The sequence below is a fragment of the Zophobas morio genome, unplaced genomic scaffold (genome assembly GCF_036711695.1).
Source record: "Zophobas morio isolate AGI-343-1 ecotype UQ-CSIRO unplaced genomic scaffold, CSIRO_AGI_Zmor_V1 ptg000108l, whole genome shotgun sequence".
NCBI lineage: Eukaryota > Metazoa > Arthropoda > Insecta > Coleoptera > Tenebrionidae > Zophobas > Zophobas morio.
Window position 1 is genome coordinate 2,070,819 of NW_026972213.1, and position 13,849 is coordinate 2,084,667.

General features: G+C 31.1%; 1 protein-coding gene across 1 annotated transcript in view; it reads right to left on the minus strand.

Moving 5' to 3' along the window:
• LOC135144741 (regulator of G-protein signaling loco) overlaps window positions 1-13,849 on the minus strand; it is a 62,727-nt gene that overhangs the window by 28,236 nt on the left and 20,642 nt on the right. The gene's annotated exons all lie outside the window — the stretch shown is intronic.

Sequence of the window (13,849 nt, forward strand, 5' to 3'; positions counted from 1 at the left end):
TAGTACTTGCTAACATAAGTCTTATTTTGGCAAATGGCATATCCTTTAAGAAAGTAAAGGGTGGGTGGGCAGGGCTAGTATTTGCTAAGATAAGACTTATTTCGGCAAATAACATATCCTCTGGAAAAATAGAGGGCGGGTGGGCGGGCATAGTACTTGTTAATTGATAAAACTGATTTTGCCCCTATTAATCTTGTAAAAACTTGTGAAATTTAAAGGTGTTAAAATGCAAATTTCCATAGTAACGTGTTAAATTCCTAAATCCACCCGAAATGTGCAAAGTATGATGAGTTTTTACTTGTGATTTATTATTGCACTCATATTTTTTAGATTTGCTTATACAGGGGGTCAAAAAAATTAATGAATGTGTCAATTTATTTTACTGATTAAATCAGGAATGGCAAGATAAATGTGTCCTTGCAAAAATGTTGATGACTTCATCACAAAATTCTGTAAAGTAAAAACTCAACTCAAAAATTCTAGATATATTTGACTGCACTTTAGATGCGAGGGAAATTCTGTCGAAACAGTTTTCGACCAATTTTTTATTTTACTATATCGGCGCAGAAAAAATAATATTTGCAAAATAAGTAATAACCTTACAAGCCACACAAAATATGGAAAGTTGTTACCGTCAATTTGTACTGAAATTAGAACTTCTTGCAACACTCAGCTATACAACAACAATTCTTTAATACAAACTATTTATTAGATTAGATTACGATACATAAGATAACGTTATGAACTAAAATTCGGAAGTTAACCCAAAATGTACAAAATATTTTGTTTAAGTACATTAACCTTAATCAAAGAAATCTAAAATGTTTAAAAGTCACCGTACAAACAGTAATATCTGAAATATTTAAAAACATCAAAATGCAGCTTCACGACAATTCTTCGTTAAATAATAAAAATATAAATGAGAAGTGGGACAACTCACTCTACACTGTATTTAAACAGCTAGCTAGATCTTATAACTGTTAAATGTATTGTCTTTTGTCTACTTTCGGAGTCAATTGCAAACCTCTAGAAACGCAGTCAATTTAGATTTAAAAGTTCTTAATTAGTTTTCAAACAGATATCGTAATTAATGCATTTTCTGAAAAACTCACAGACTGCTTGCTTAAGTTAATCAAAGCTTCGCGCGTCGCCGATCTTTAGTGGTAAAAAACTCGAAATACGACTTTGATGAAAACATTATGGCTCTTTTGTAAACCAACTTGAAAGACAGGCGCATTTTGTTTGGAACAATCGACATTGTTCAGCTAAGTAACATGTTAAGTATGGCGTTTCTTAAGACCAGTTCTTTGTCCACGGTTATTCTTAACTGTTATTAATAATGCTATTAATTGCAACAGCAACGCAAATGTTTTGTTAAGTACCTTTAAGCATCATTCAAGTAGGAATTTGAATTTCTATAAGACAGAATATGTAGTGATTTCAGTTTTGTTCTTTGTAAAAAAACTATTTAGTATCTACAATTTAATTGTCATTCATGAAGTCAAACACTTGCTTCGAAATTATAAGATTGCTAGGTATTAACACTGACAAAAACACGTTTAAAAATATGACCCACTCGTAAAAAACTTTGACAACGTATGCATCAATATAATATTAAAAATGACTTTATATGAACTCATTTGACTCGTTGAGTACAGTCACAGCTGTCGAAAGAGTTTTATATTTCAATAAGAATACTATCAAACGTTGGTCCTTCGAGCCGGATCAACAATGTCACAGGCCTCGATTTACTCTCACTTCTGCAAAAATCCTTTTCAGAATAGACATCCATTTCATATCATCCGAAGCATATCATAAACATTTTAATAAAAATAAAACTTATCAGACAAAAGTTCAAGTTCAAACACGACGGATCAATTCTACGCAAATCTTACTACATGGTCCGCGTTGCCAAAAACCCTGATCAGAATTACATTCAAAAATTTGGGCCAAACAAAGCAATTAAACTTGAAAACACGATTAACCATCAATCAAAACATCGTTGTTTATGCAAAATATGTTTACTTCTGCATAGGAACTGTTTTCGACACATTAAACCGCATATCCGTCATTGCAATTCCGATACCGTTGATATCCATGTTATGCGTTTGTTTTTTATTATATCAATTAGGTGGTTCGCAGTTATTGGAAGGATGATACACTGCGTTCGGTGGAAACGTCAAAGGACGGCGCCAGCAAATCGTCGTCGGTATTTTTAGAATTTCATTGAAAACGACGGACAATCAAGGCGTGCTAATGCAGAGACAACCCCCCACACAGTTCTTCAGTTGGCGTCTGATGACCGCTTTATTCATTACGAATAAAGTGCGGAAATGGTGTGGTAATTTGATAGCTTTCATCTTGATTGAAATGGCCGGCCACTTGTGTTCTTTTGTTTTAGAAGGGATAGTTAACAAGCTATACGATATTGCTGTCAGGCGTGATAGTCATTCAGAGAAAGTTTCTATTACTTGGTCGTTCGTGTGTTATAGAGTTCAATTCTCATGCCTGTTTGGACTTTTGCGTAAAACTATTAGCATACAAAAGATGTAAACAACAATACAGCTGTCTGTCTACAGGAAAATGAGCACATAAAGTAGATAGCGGACATCATATTTAGGAAAAATTATCAATATATTTGATATTTACATTTTCAGACCGTGTTTTTACAAATAAATGAGTCGTTGAAACACTCCAACCAAATAAAAAGTCGCCAATAAAGAAAAACATATCACTATTTGTTAAATTCGATGTCGACATTACGATAATATGGACATTTTTGAGGGCGGTGACATCAGATAAAACGAAAACTTACTGGCAGACTGACTAATTTGTAAACAATTCCCCACGGATTATTCTGCCATACACACACAACCTGTTTACTGAAATGAAATAAAATTAATTTATTCTTTTTATAAAGACGTCTTTCATCTTTTCAAAGAAGCAATCAGTTAAACTACTGAAACTACTGAATGGTCCTAAAATTAGCACCACAGGAAATACTAAAAATATTTCGTTTTTACGAAACAAAATATTTAAGATTCGTCTAATCTTTTATAAAGTTCTTTTTAAACTAAACACTATCTTTCTGTATGGATAGTACTCGTCCTACATCAATCAAGTTAATAAAAATGATTTATTTCTCGGCAGCGGTCAGCATTGCCACAGATTGTTGGCATTCCTCACACAATTTAATTACGCCAAGCTGTAATAATAATAATAATTTATTATCTGTCAAACATTGTTGCATTGTTTATAGAGTTCGCGAGATCAAAGTATAAAGTTTTAAGTGTAATACCATCAATCTTCTGCTGTTATTACCGTTACTTGCAACCGATGCAATCATATTAGAACCTTAAGGGCCGTTATATCATTGATCAAGTCGATCAACTTTAATGGGTGTGAAAGTGCCCTTAGGGTTTTTACATTTTTCAAGAGAAAATTGTCTTCATCGATCTAGCTTTGAATTTACAAGTTTTATACAAATGACCTTTCAAACATTCAACATAAATTTAGAATTGTAATTCTGGCTACAAGAACTATTTACTAAACATTAAAACGTCCAAGTATTAAGAAAATTTTTTTGTTATTATAATCCTAATTAAAAAAACTGATTTCGTCGCATTCATATTATCGAATTTTCAAAACAGTTACATCATACCTGGTTTCTTGGGTTCTAATGCATCACAATAAAATAAATTTATTTCTTCCCATAAATCTAACCATAAAATTTCAATTTATATTATAAACAACTTTAATTTGTTATGATTGATTATTATTAGCAACACCTTTTTTAAAGTTTTGTTTTTCTGAAGCAAATTAACTTCTAACTCATCTGTGGGAGTAGTTTAATTTGTAAACAGTTGATCACCACATGACCAGAAAGAACAGTTAAACAACACTAAATTATTTGTACTTATAGTTACGAGATTCTTATACTACCTGCCACTTTCAAGTTCAAAAATTTGGAAAGTTATTCTACTGCAATATCCATAATACTACAAATTTACACAGGTCGTTACTTTATTTATAGTTACACGTGTTGCACACAGTATTTCTACTATAGGTGTCTAAGTAGAGACATTAGTACATACTTATTCCAGAAGAACAGTATGGCAAAAAAAATTAAGAATACAAAGAAAAAGTTCACAGTTATAAAAAAGGTGTTTTTTTAACCAACACAAATCATTCACTACATTCTGATGATCATCCGAGAAATGAAACATATTAAAAGAAAAATTCAAGTGACATTAAAAAAAAGGAAATCCCCTGGAAAGTTTTGGATCACAAAATCCACAGAATACTTTTATTTTTGCCGAAATGTGAGCAAAATACAAAAGAATTCACACAATAATAATTGATAGAGGTTTCAAGGAGATGACTATAAATTTTAAACGTATCCTTAAATTTGGCCAAAAAAAATGTGAAGACTGTCAGGGTAGTAATTTTCAGTAAATTTTAAAAGTACACTCAAAAAGACCTCATGAAAAGATTACGTATATTTTTTTCTAACCACAGTCACAGAAATTATGGCTAAGAACAAATCATTTTTACTAAAATACAAATAATGAAAATTAATGCGTTGGTTGGTATCAAAATTTAAAGAAAGAAAAAGGTAAACAAACACAAAAATTAGTATATTCGAGTTGTATTGAATTTTTTTTTATAAAAAACCGAATTTGTCTTCAAACATTTGCAAAAACATTAAAAGATATTGAAAAAAAAAGCACTGCGTACATTTCAACTTTTGAAATCCCAAAAATCGTAAGCTCAAAAACCTGAAATAAAATGTTCATCAAAAATGTTTTCAACTTATACCTAGATTTAGCAATTTTTCGAATTGAGTTTCTCCAGTTTTCAATTTTTAATTTTTCCATTTGCAATTTTTCGTTTCAGTTTTTTATTTTCTTAATTTTTGCAATTTTTGAATGTCCGATTTTATTATTTCTTGTTTTTTCAATTTTTCGTTTCGTCAATTTTCCCATTTGCAATTTTTCATTTTTTTGTTTTTCTTTTCTAACTACAATTCTGCGATATCTCTTCGAGTTTTGATTTTTAAATTTTCCGGTTTTTCGATTTTCTAAATTTCGAACGCTTCAATTTTTATGTAGATTTTGCAATTTTTCGATTTGAAATTTCACGAGTTTTGAATTTTGAATTTTTTAATTTCTACGTTTCTTCAGTTTTTCGAGAAAAACGAGAAAGTACAAATTATTCTACGGGTTTACATTAGAAGTACAGTCCAAAATTATTGAGTAATATATTGACCCTATGAAGAAACTATGTACATGAAAAAAAAACTAAGATTAAGCCCCACCCACCCGCCCCGATCTCAGTTTTTCATTCCTAATCAGACCGAGGGGCGAAGTTTAATTGTAACATCAAAATTTCTCTATAGAATTTTACTCTTCTAAAAACATGTTTCATATGGTAATTTCTTGTTGAGAAATGAGGATTTTGGAACTAAGCTCCACCCTTCAGCTCCCCATCAATAAAAAATTCATCACAATTGAGAATGGGTGGGTGGGCGGGGCTTATATTTTGTCCATTTTTTTCTTAATATGCAAGTCGTTTTTCCCAACAAGAAACTGAAAACATGTTAACTATTCTGTTGTTGAAAGAAAACTCTATATATTAAAAAAAAAACACAGATTAAACACCACCCACCCTCCCCGATCTTAATTGTAATGAATTTTTCATTTGTTGTTAGACCAAGGAGCGGAGCGTAATTGCAAAATACATATTTCTCTACAAAAATTTACCATTTTCAACATGTTTTACGTTTCTTGTTGTGAAAAGAAGGCTACGGACTAGTGGCATTAAAAAAAATGCAAACAAATCTGTCAAATTAAACAAAGCATGAAGTTAATCAGGTGATTAAAAGTACGGTACAAACTGCCATTGCAACAAAGAAATATTGTAAATTCGAAATACTGGAAATTCAAAAATTTGAAAATTGGAAAATCGAGGAATTGAAAAATGAAAGATTTGAAGAATGAAATAAACAAGCGGAAAATTGTAAAATTGGAAGGAACATTGAAAAAATAAAGGAAATGAAACAAAAAATTGTGATTAAAATCAAGAAAATGAAAATTAAAAAATCGGGAAAATGAAAAATAAAAATAAAGAACTTGCAAATGGAGAAAACAAAAAACTGAAATCTCGAAAAATTAAAAATTGAGACACTAAAGACGCGAAGAATGAAAAATTATAATATCGAAAAATTGCAAAATTGAAAAATTTCAAAAGGAAAAATTCAAACGGTCAACTGAAAAATTTGCAAGCGTGAAATTGAAAAATTGATAAAATTAGGGTCGGCTTATGGAAAGCGAATTAAAATCCTCAACTAATTTAACATAGGATTAAATTGTAAAATATGAGCCCGTGATTGGTTAAAACATGCACGTTGCATAACAACGGACCTCAATTAAAATTAATCGCGATTAACTTTTAATCCGATTTCCATAAACCAGACCTTAAATTTGCAAAAACTAAAAATTATGAAACCGAAACTTTGAAAAACGAAAGAAAATGAAAAAACATCTCAAAAATTAGTTAAAGGTAAAAATAAATCCAAATTTTTCGAAAAATTATTAGATTTGATTTTGCGAATTTTATTTTTTTAGGATAACCCTTGTAAGCTAAAATAAAAATGTGTATGTAATGTCAAAGTAAATGTAAACAAGCGTGTTGGACGTAAGTTCCAAATGAGGATTTATTCGGCAAAATTTTGAGATGACGTCATCAATTTTTTGGGAGGGGATAAAGGAATAAATTTTGCTTATCGATTTACAATGATTACGATCACCTTAAAATATTTACAAGATTTCAGAGTAATCCAGTTTTGCAGTTTCAAAGTTATTCTGCAAAATATTATTCAGTTTTGAATTTTTTCCAAAAATTCGGGATGTCTAGGGTGAAAATTCGACACGGATTCATACACAACAAGTGCAGGCGTATCTTATTTGGTAAAATTTAAAATAACTTTGTTATAAATTTTGGAGATAACGTCATTCCATTGGTGGTGCGGATGATTACCAGACAGACAGACAGACAGACAGACAGACAGACAGACAGACAGACAGACAGACAGACAGACGGAAACGGAATACCATTTCTTTCGTACTCTAAAGGTCACGACACGTCGAGAAAATGTGAAAGTGGCAATTCGGCCGATGGACTCGATTGCTATACTTCCTTAGCTTATGCCCGGGAAGTAAAAACGACCAAAGACAATTATTTAATGATAAAAATAAGCGCAAGCTTTTCTATAACTAAATGTTTGTAAAAAACAAACACAAAGTCGGTGAGTTCACCCTGGTGCAGGAGTTTCGAATCGTACACCAGCCACTGTTGTTAATTTAATGTTGCAGCTGATGATTGTAATAAAAATTCGCTTGAAATAAATAAATAAACACACGAAAAAATAGTATGTAGTCTAAATTCACACGCATACAAAAAAATTGGCTTAAAGTTAAGTATTTAGACTGGAGTTTCCGCGCCTCTGAAAGAAAATCCATACATTGAACAAATTAAAAAAATAATAATTTTGATTTTTTTCCAGTAACTTATCAGCGCGATATTAAAAATGAAGCTGAATTCATAAATCCTAGCATAGACGCGTACGGTTTTGTACATTTATGCCAGTTTTGATACAGATTAAGGAACGGTTGCATATCTTATGCATACATTGCTTTGGAAGTTGTGGTTTAAGCTCTAGCCACATCAAACCTTGTGGTTGAGGTCTTTTAAGCCTTGTGCTAAATTTTACGCGAATTTTAAAATTGTCGACCGACCTCGAAGCTTCTATTGAACAAAAATTACCCAACTATTACAAACATATTTTCCCCTACGGTTTAAGTGAAACATCTCACTTGGCACAATAAATCCCACAAAAGAATAAATGAACTTGTTTCCTGTGTTTATTCCAAATCCAAATTTTTGCGTCGAGTGTCAAACACGATGCACCTGTACATCTTCAACGTTTCCGTGGGTCGTTAAATTTCCTGCAGGAATCGTACATCAAAAATACTTCTCGACCCGCGTGCCCACATTCATCCGAAAAATAGAAAAATTCCATGCAAGAAACATGACGAATTGTGGTAAGTGTCACTTCCTTTTCTGTACACGAAAAAACCGCAGCATACGCTTCATAACAATAACCCAAAAGTTATATACTTAGAATCACATTTCTGTTTACACAGCTTTGTGTGTGATGTGTGTGGACGCACGTTATGACGCACCCAAATCAAAATAGAATAATGGTCCATTTACACAAAAAAGGGTACATCTCTTGTGATCAAATCAACGATCATCCCGAACAGACGTCAGCGTTTTATTGTCCGTGGAATATCACAAAATCAACAAAAACCCGCGTCAACAGCGACTTCATTAATCTGATTGCACGCGCTCGTTTATCGGTAATTATCCCAGCAATTCCGGGTTTTATGTCTGCGGGTGCGGGAAGTCCCATTCTTACCATCATGGGCGGATATCAGGGAAGGATATGACGGGTGAGGGAGCTGGCAAGTGATTCACTGATTGTTCTTGAATTTGATTACACACAGAAACGTAAAAATGAGAATAATTTAAGTCAACGACCTTTGCTGTGAGAGTACCAGATTCTCTCAAGATGTAATTAGCATGACTTTGGTTCTTAACCAACTATGGTTAATTACGACAAATTTATAATCCACGATATAATCAACGATTAGAATACTTTCAGCAGTACGTCCCGACTAATTTCTTTACTTTGGGAAAGTGCTCAAACGAATAGATATCATCCAGACAATCAAATAACACTCTAATTTATCTTTAATTGCGCCTAAAAGACCGTAATAAAAACTTACAATGAACGTTGGATGTGGCGGCGCAATCATGATTTTTTGTTCGTGATGAAAATAATTACATGCGATGATATCATAAATTTCTCACAATTCTCCACATTACGATGGTATCTGCTTTCACAAGGAAAATTAAAACCGTACTTAAACAACAGAATTCATGCACCAAAAGCAACTTTCGACATCGCCGAAACCACAAGAAAAACATCCACTCTGTTCATGAAAATTTAACAAGCGCCAACACAACTGCCCTTGAAATAATTTCCAATTGGCATTAATTAAACCCAACCTACAATCCCAATTACCAAAATATGTTCACTCCTCGCCCATTATTCTTTTCATTAGTGGCTTTTAAACTTACAGGCATATTTCCATGACTTCTTCGAATGGTACAGGCTGTTCGATAATTGTCAGAAAAATTCGGTCACCTCACACTGCACTACAGTCATTGTGGAATCAAAAAAGTCCTGGTACGACATCACAACATAGTAAGACTTTCGAAAAACTCCAATTGTTTTACGACTTTCTGTTAGCTGAAAGCTCTTTGCAGCACTACTACATCAAGCCTTCCACTAGCGAATGACCGTCGACGTCCGTTCGAATTCATTGAGAAATAATACAGAGGCATCGTGACTTAGAGAGGGGGCACGAGGAATCCTTCATTTTGCAATCGTGGGTATTGGGCAAAACAGAAAAATGTGAGGCATGGACTAAATTCCTCGAGATTAATGAATTAAAAATAAATGGTGCAGGAGCCGTGAAAATTAATGACTCATGGTTGGCGCGGTAGCAATTATTTCAATAATCGTCGGTGGAGAAAGAATAACAAGTTCATCAGAAAACACATTTTCTGGGTGAAATTTATTATTTGTTAACTAATGCGCAAAATGACATATTGGTAGTCGCGAATGGAATTTTTTCAATGAGGCGGTAATCGAGTTACAGCATTATTCGTGGGCGCCAAGGCGTTCCGCGAATGAGGAATACACTTTTTTTGAATTGCATTTTATCACTAAAATAACACCATAAAACTGATTATGTCGTTTTACTACGTCTTGTTATATGAATTATTGATTATCAGTGCATGGAATGGTATCTTGGCGCACAAGAAAAATACATTTAACGAGACATAACCGAACTATTTTTTTAAGCAATGGCATTTTGACGCTCCAATAATAATTTTGTAAAAACGATATATAAACATTTACTAATGACAACTGCATCTTTATTAAAAATATGTAATGTAATTAACATAAACACATGTATCTTGAACTCTGTGCGAAAACATATTTCTTTACGTTGTTCAAAACAATTAAAAAAAATTGGTCGAAGGTTATTTCGACAGAACTTCCCTATTTCTAATATCTATACGAAATTTGACAACAATCGGTTAAGCAGTTTCGAAGATTACGTGTCTAATACAAATGGATACAGACAGCAGACAGGCAGACAGACAGACAAACGGAAACGGGAGACTACTTTTTTCCTACTGTAAACATTATATTCTCACTAATAAATATTTGTATGGAAAAAGTAACTTTTTCGAAATAATTGTCATTATCATGATTTTTCACAATTTTTCTATTAATAGTCATCAAAAAATTGATTTTTGAATTTTACAATGTCCTCTTTTTAGGATTAACATACAATTTGTTTCTTTTTTTATGAAATACGCTATATATTTTAATGCTCTGATTGATCTTTCACGTTGTTCCAACTTCTTTGATTTTTTTAGCAATGCAAAGGCTCATAAAAAAATCTCAATAGTATTATTTTTAACATATAAATATTTAAATTTATGATGGGTAGATTTTAAAAGGGAAGTGATGTTTTTTTATCAACCTGACGAATATTGGCAATTCGAAAATAAAACAAGACGAAACCTCGGAATGAAATACTATATAAAAATTATCTTCTATTTATCTTCTATCTATTTCAATTTTGGGACTTTTAAAAACTTCGACTTTTAAATTTTTCGATTTTTGGTCCTCTCGTTTGTAGATTTTTCGATTTTTCAGTTTTCGATTTAAACCCTTTTCTTTCCATTTTTTGCTTTCTCGTTTTTAGATCATCACATTTTATACCAATAACGAGCACTGGTTTGTGGAGGACGCCGAGGCTTGAAAATTTTAGAATCCAGTTGAACCCATCCATATTTAATAATGATAAAATAAAAATTGTCATAACATCAACTTACCCAAAATAATATTCAGAACGTTTTGCTGCATTGTAGCTTAATAATAAACAGCTGAAGTTAATCATGTACTGACAATATATTTTTACTTCAGAGAAAGTTTTGCAGTTGCCTAGTGTTTTTTCAAAATAAAATCTTCGCGGCCTCTTATGTTTTTTTGAAAACATTTTAAAAATCTCGGGGATCCGTGGAGTTCGTTGTTTGGAAAGAATTTTACAGAATCTTAGGGGCTCCTACCGTCTTTTTTTTTAATATTAAATAAAATTTGAAAAATCAAGAATTTTAAAAATCTAAAAAATCCAAAAATTAAAGTATCGAATAGACAAAAAAATTGAAAAATGTAATACGTATTTCAAAAATTTGCAGAATTTTAATTTAATTTAATTTTAAAAATTTAAAAATCAAAATCTTGAAAAATCTCAAAATTGAAAAATCCCAAAACTCAAATAGAGAAATGGAAAAATCGGAAAATAAAAATCGATTAATCGAGACATTGGGAAATCGAAAAGTTCAAAAATTTAGAAACGCCAAAAATTGAAAAACTGAAAATTCGAAAAATTTGAATACATAAATCCCAAAAATTGGAGACTCGAATAATCGAAAAACTGAGAAATCGAGAAATTGAAATCTAAACATTGGAAAAACGCAAAAGCGAAACGTCAAAAATCGAGAAATCGAAAAATTGAGATATCGAAATAGCTGAAGATCGAAAAGTGGAAAAATTCAATATTGAAAAATGTAAACTTAAAAAACCCGATAAATCGAAAAATTAAAAAATCGAATTATCGAAAAACTGAAAAATTAATTCCGAGAATTGAAAAATGGAAAAATCTAAAAATGAGAAGACAAAAACTCGAAAGACAGAAATCGAAACAACAAAAAAGTGAAAAACCTAAAATTTAAAAATTCGAAAAATTGAAAAATCAAAAAACTGAAAAATCGAAAAATGTAAGATTTAAAAAAATAGAGTCGAAAAACATAAAAATTTAAAATTGAAATACATATTGAAAAATCCCAAAACTTGAACATTGAAAATATGAAAATTGAGAAATCGAGAAATCGGAAAGACGAAAAATCGAAAAATTAAAAAAATCATTAATCAAGAAATTTTGAAATCAAAAAATTCAAAAATTTGGAAACGCCAAAAATTGAAAAATCGGAAAATCGAAAAGATGAATTCTCGAAAAATTGAGAAATCGGAATCAAAAACTGAAAAATCGAAAAATGGGAAAATTCAAAATTGAAAAATTTTTACTTAAAAAACCGTTAAACCAAAAAGTGAAAAATCGAACATAGAAAAACTGAAAAATGGATTCCGAAAAATTGAAAAACAGGGAAATCTAAAAGCGAGAAGGCGAAAAATCGAAAGAAAACCGTTAAATCGGAATTGAAAAATCGAAATATCGAAAAACTGAAAAATTAATTCCGCAAAATTGAAAAGTCGAAAAATCAAAAAACTGAAAAATCGAAAAATGTAAGATTTAAAAAAATGCAAAATTTTGAAACATCGCATAAGTAAAAAATCAAAAAAAGAAAGTCGAAAAACATAAAAATTTAAAATTGAAATACATATTGAAAAATCCCAAAACTTAAACATATGAAAATCGAAAAATTGGGAAATCGACAAATCGGAAAGACGAAAAATCAAAAAGTGGAACAATTAAAAAAATCAATAATAAAGAAATTGAGAAATCGAAAAATCCAAAAATTTAGAAACGCCAAAAATTGAAACATCAGAAAATCGAAAAAATGAATTCTCGAAAAATTGAGAAATCAAAATCGAAAAACTGAAAAATCGCAAAATCCAAACATTAAAAGATCAAGAAGTCGAGAAGTCGAAAAATTGAAAAATCGAAAAAGGGGAAAATTCAAAATTGAAAAATTTTAACTTAAAAAGACCGTTCAACCAAAAAGTGAAAAATCGAACACCGAAAAACTGAAAAATTAATTCCGAAAAATTGAAAAACCAGGGGATCTAAAAACGAGTAGGCAACAAATCGAAAGAATGAGAAATTGAAACAACAAAAAAGTGAAAAATTTAAAATTTAAAAATTCGAAAAATTGAAAATTTAAAAAATCGGGCAATTTGATGTTTTGATTGCCCAAAAATCAAAAAACTGAAAAATCTAAAAATGTAAACTCACAATATTTTGAAAAATCGAATAAGTAAATCAAAAACACGAAAAGTCGAAAAATCAAAGTATTTGAAAGTTCCAAAATTGAAATAGATACAAAATAATTTTTATATACATATTTCATTCCTCGCAGCTGGGTACCGACAATACTTTTGCGTGTGATAGTACACAGATGTAACAAATGTAAAGCACCTGGGCGATCATCAATTCTTTCTTTAGACTGGTACCTAGAGTGCCTTAATTCGATCCAAACTGATAAGAGCACCTATTATAAACTTTGTATAAATTTAAGTTGTCCCTTTTTAAATTCGAATTTTAAAATCTAAAACTAACGTGAAACTAAATAAGTCACAAAGTAGATACGCAGTAAATAAAGCCGTTAGATAACGGCAGAATTTTATGTCGCAAAAATGTTTGCAACATATGTCTCATACACATAAACAAGTTACTACGGAATTATTATCTTATAATTTCTAAAACGTCTGTATTTTTTTTTATATTTCATGAATGGTAATATTGTTTCAATAAAGAATTATTAAAATAATTTTTAAGGGACTTCGCTTCCTAACCCAAAATGAACTGAATATGTTCCTGCATAAAGTAAGCTTAATTAGAGTCAGGTAGATACTTATCGGGCCGGAGTTAAGGTGTCGCATTAGTAAACGCCCGACCTAGAC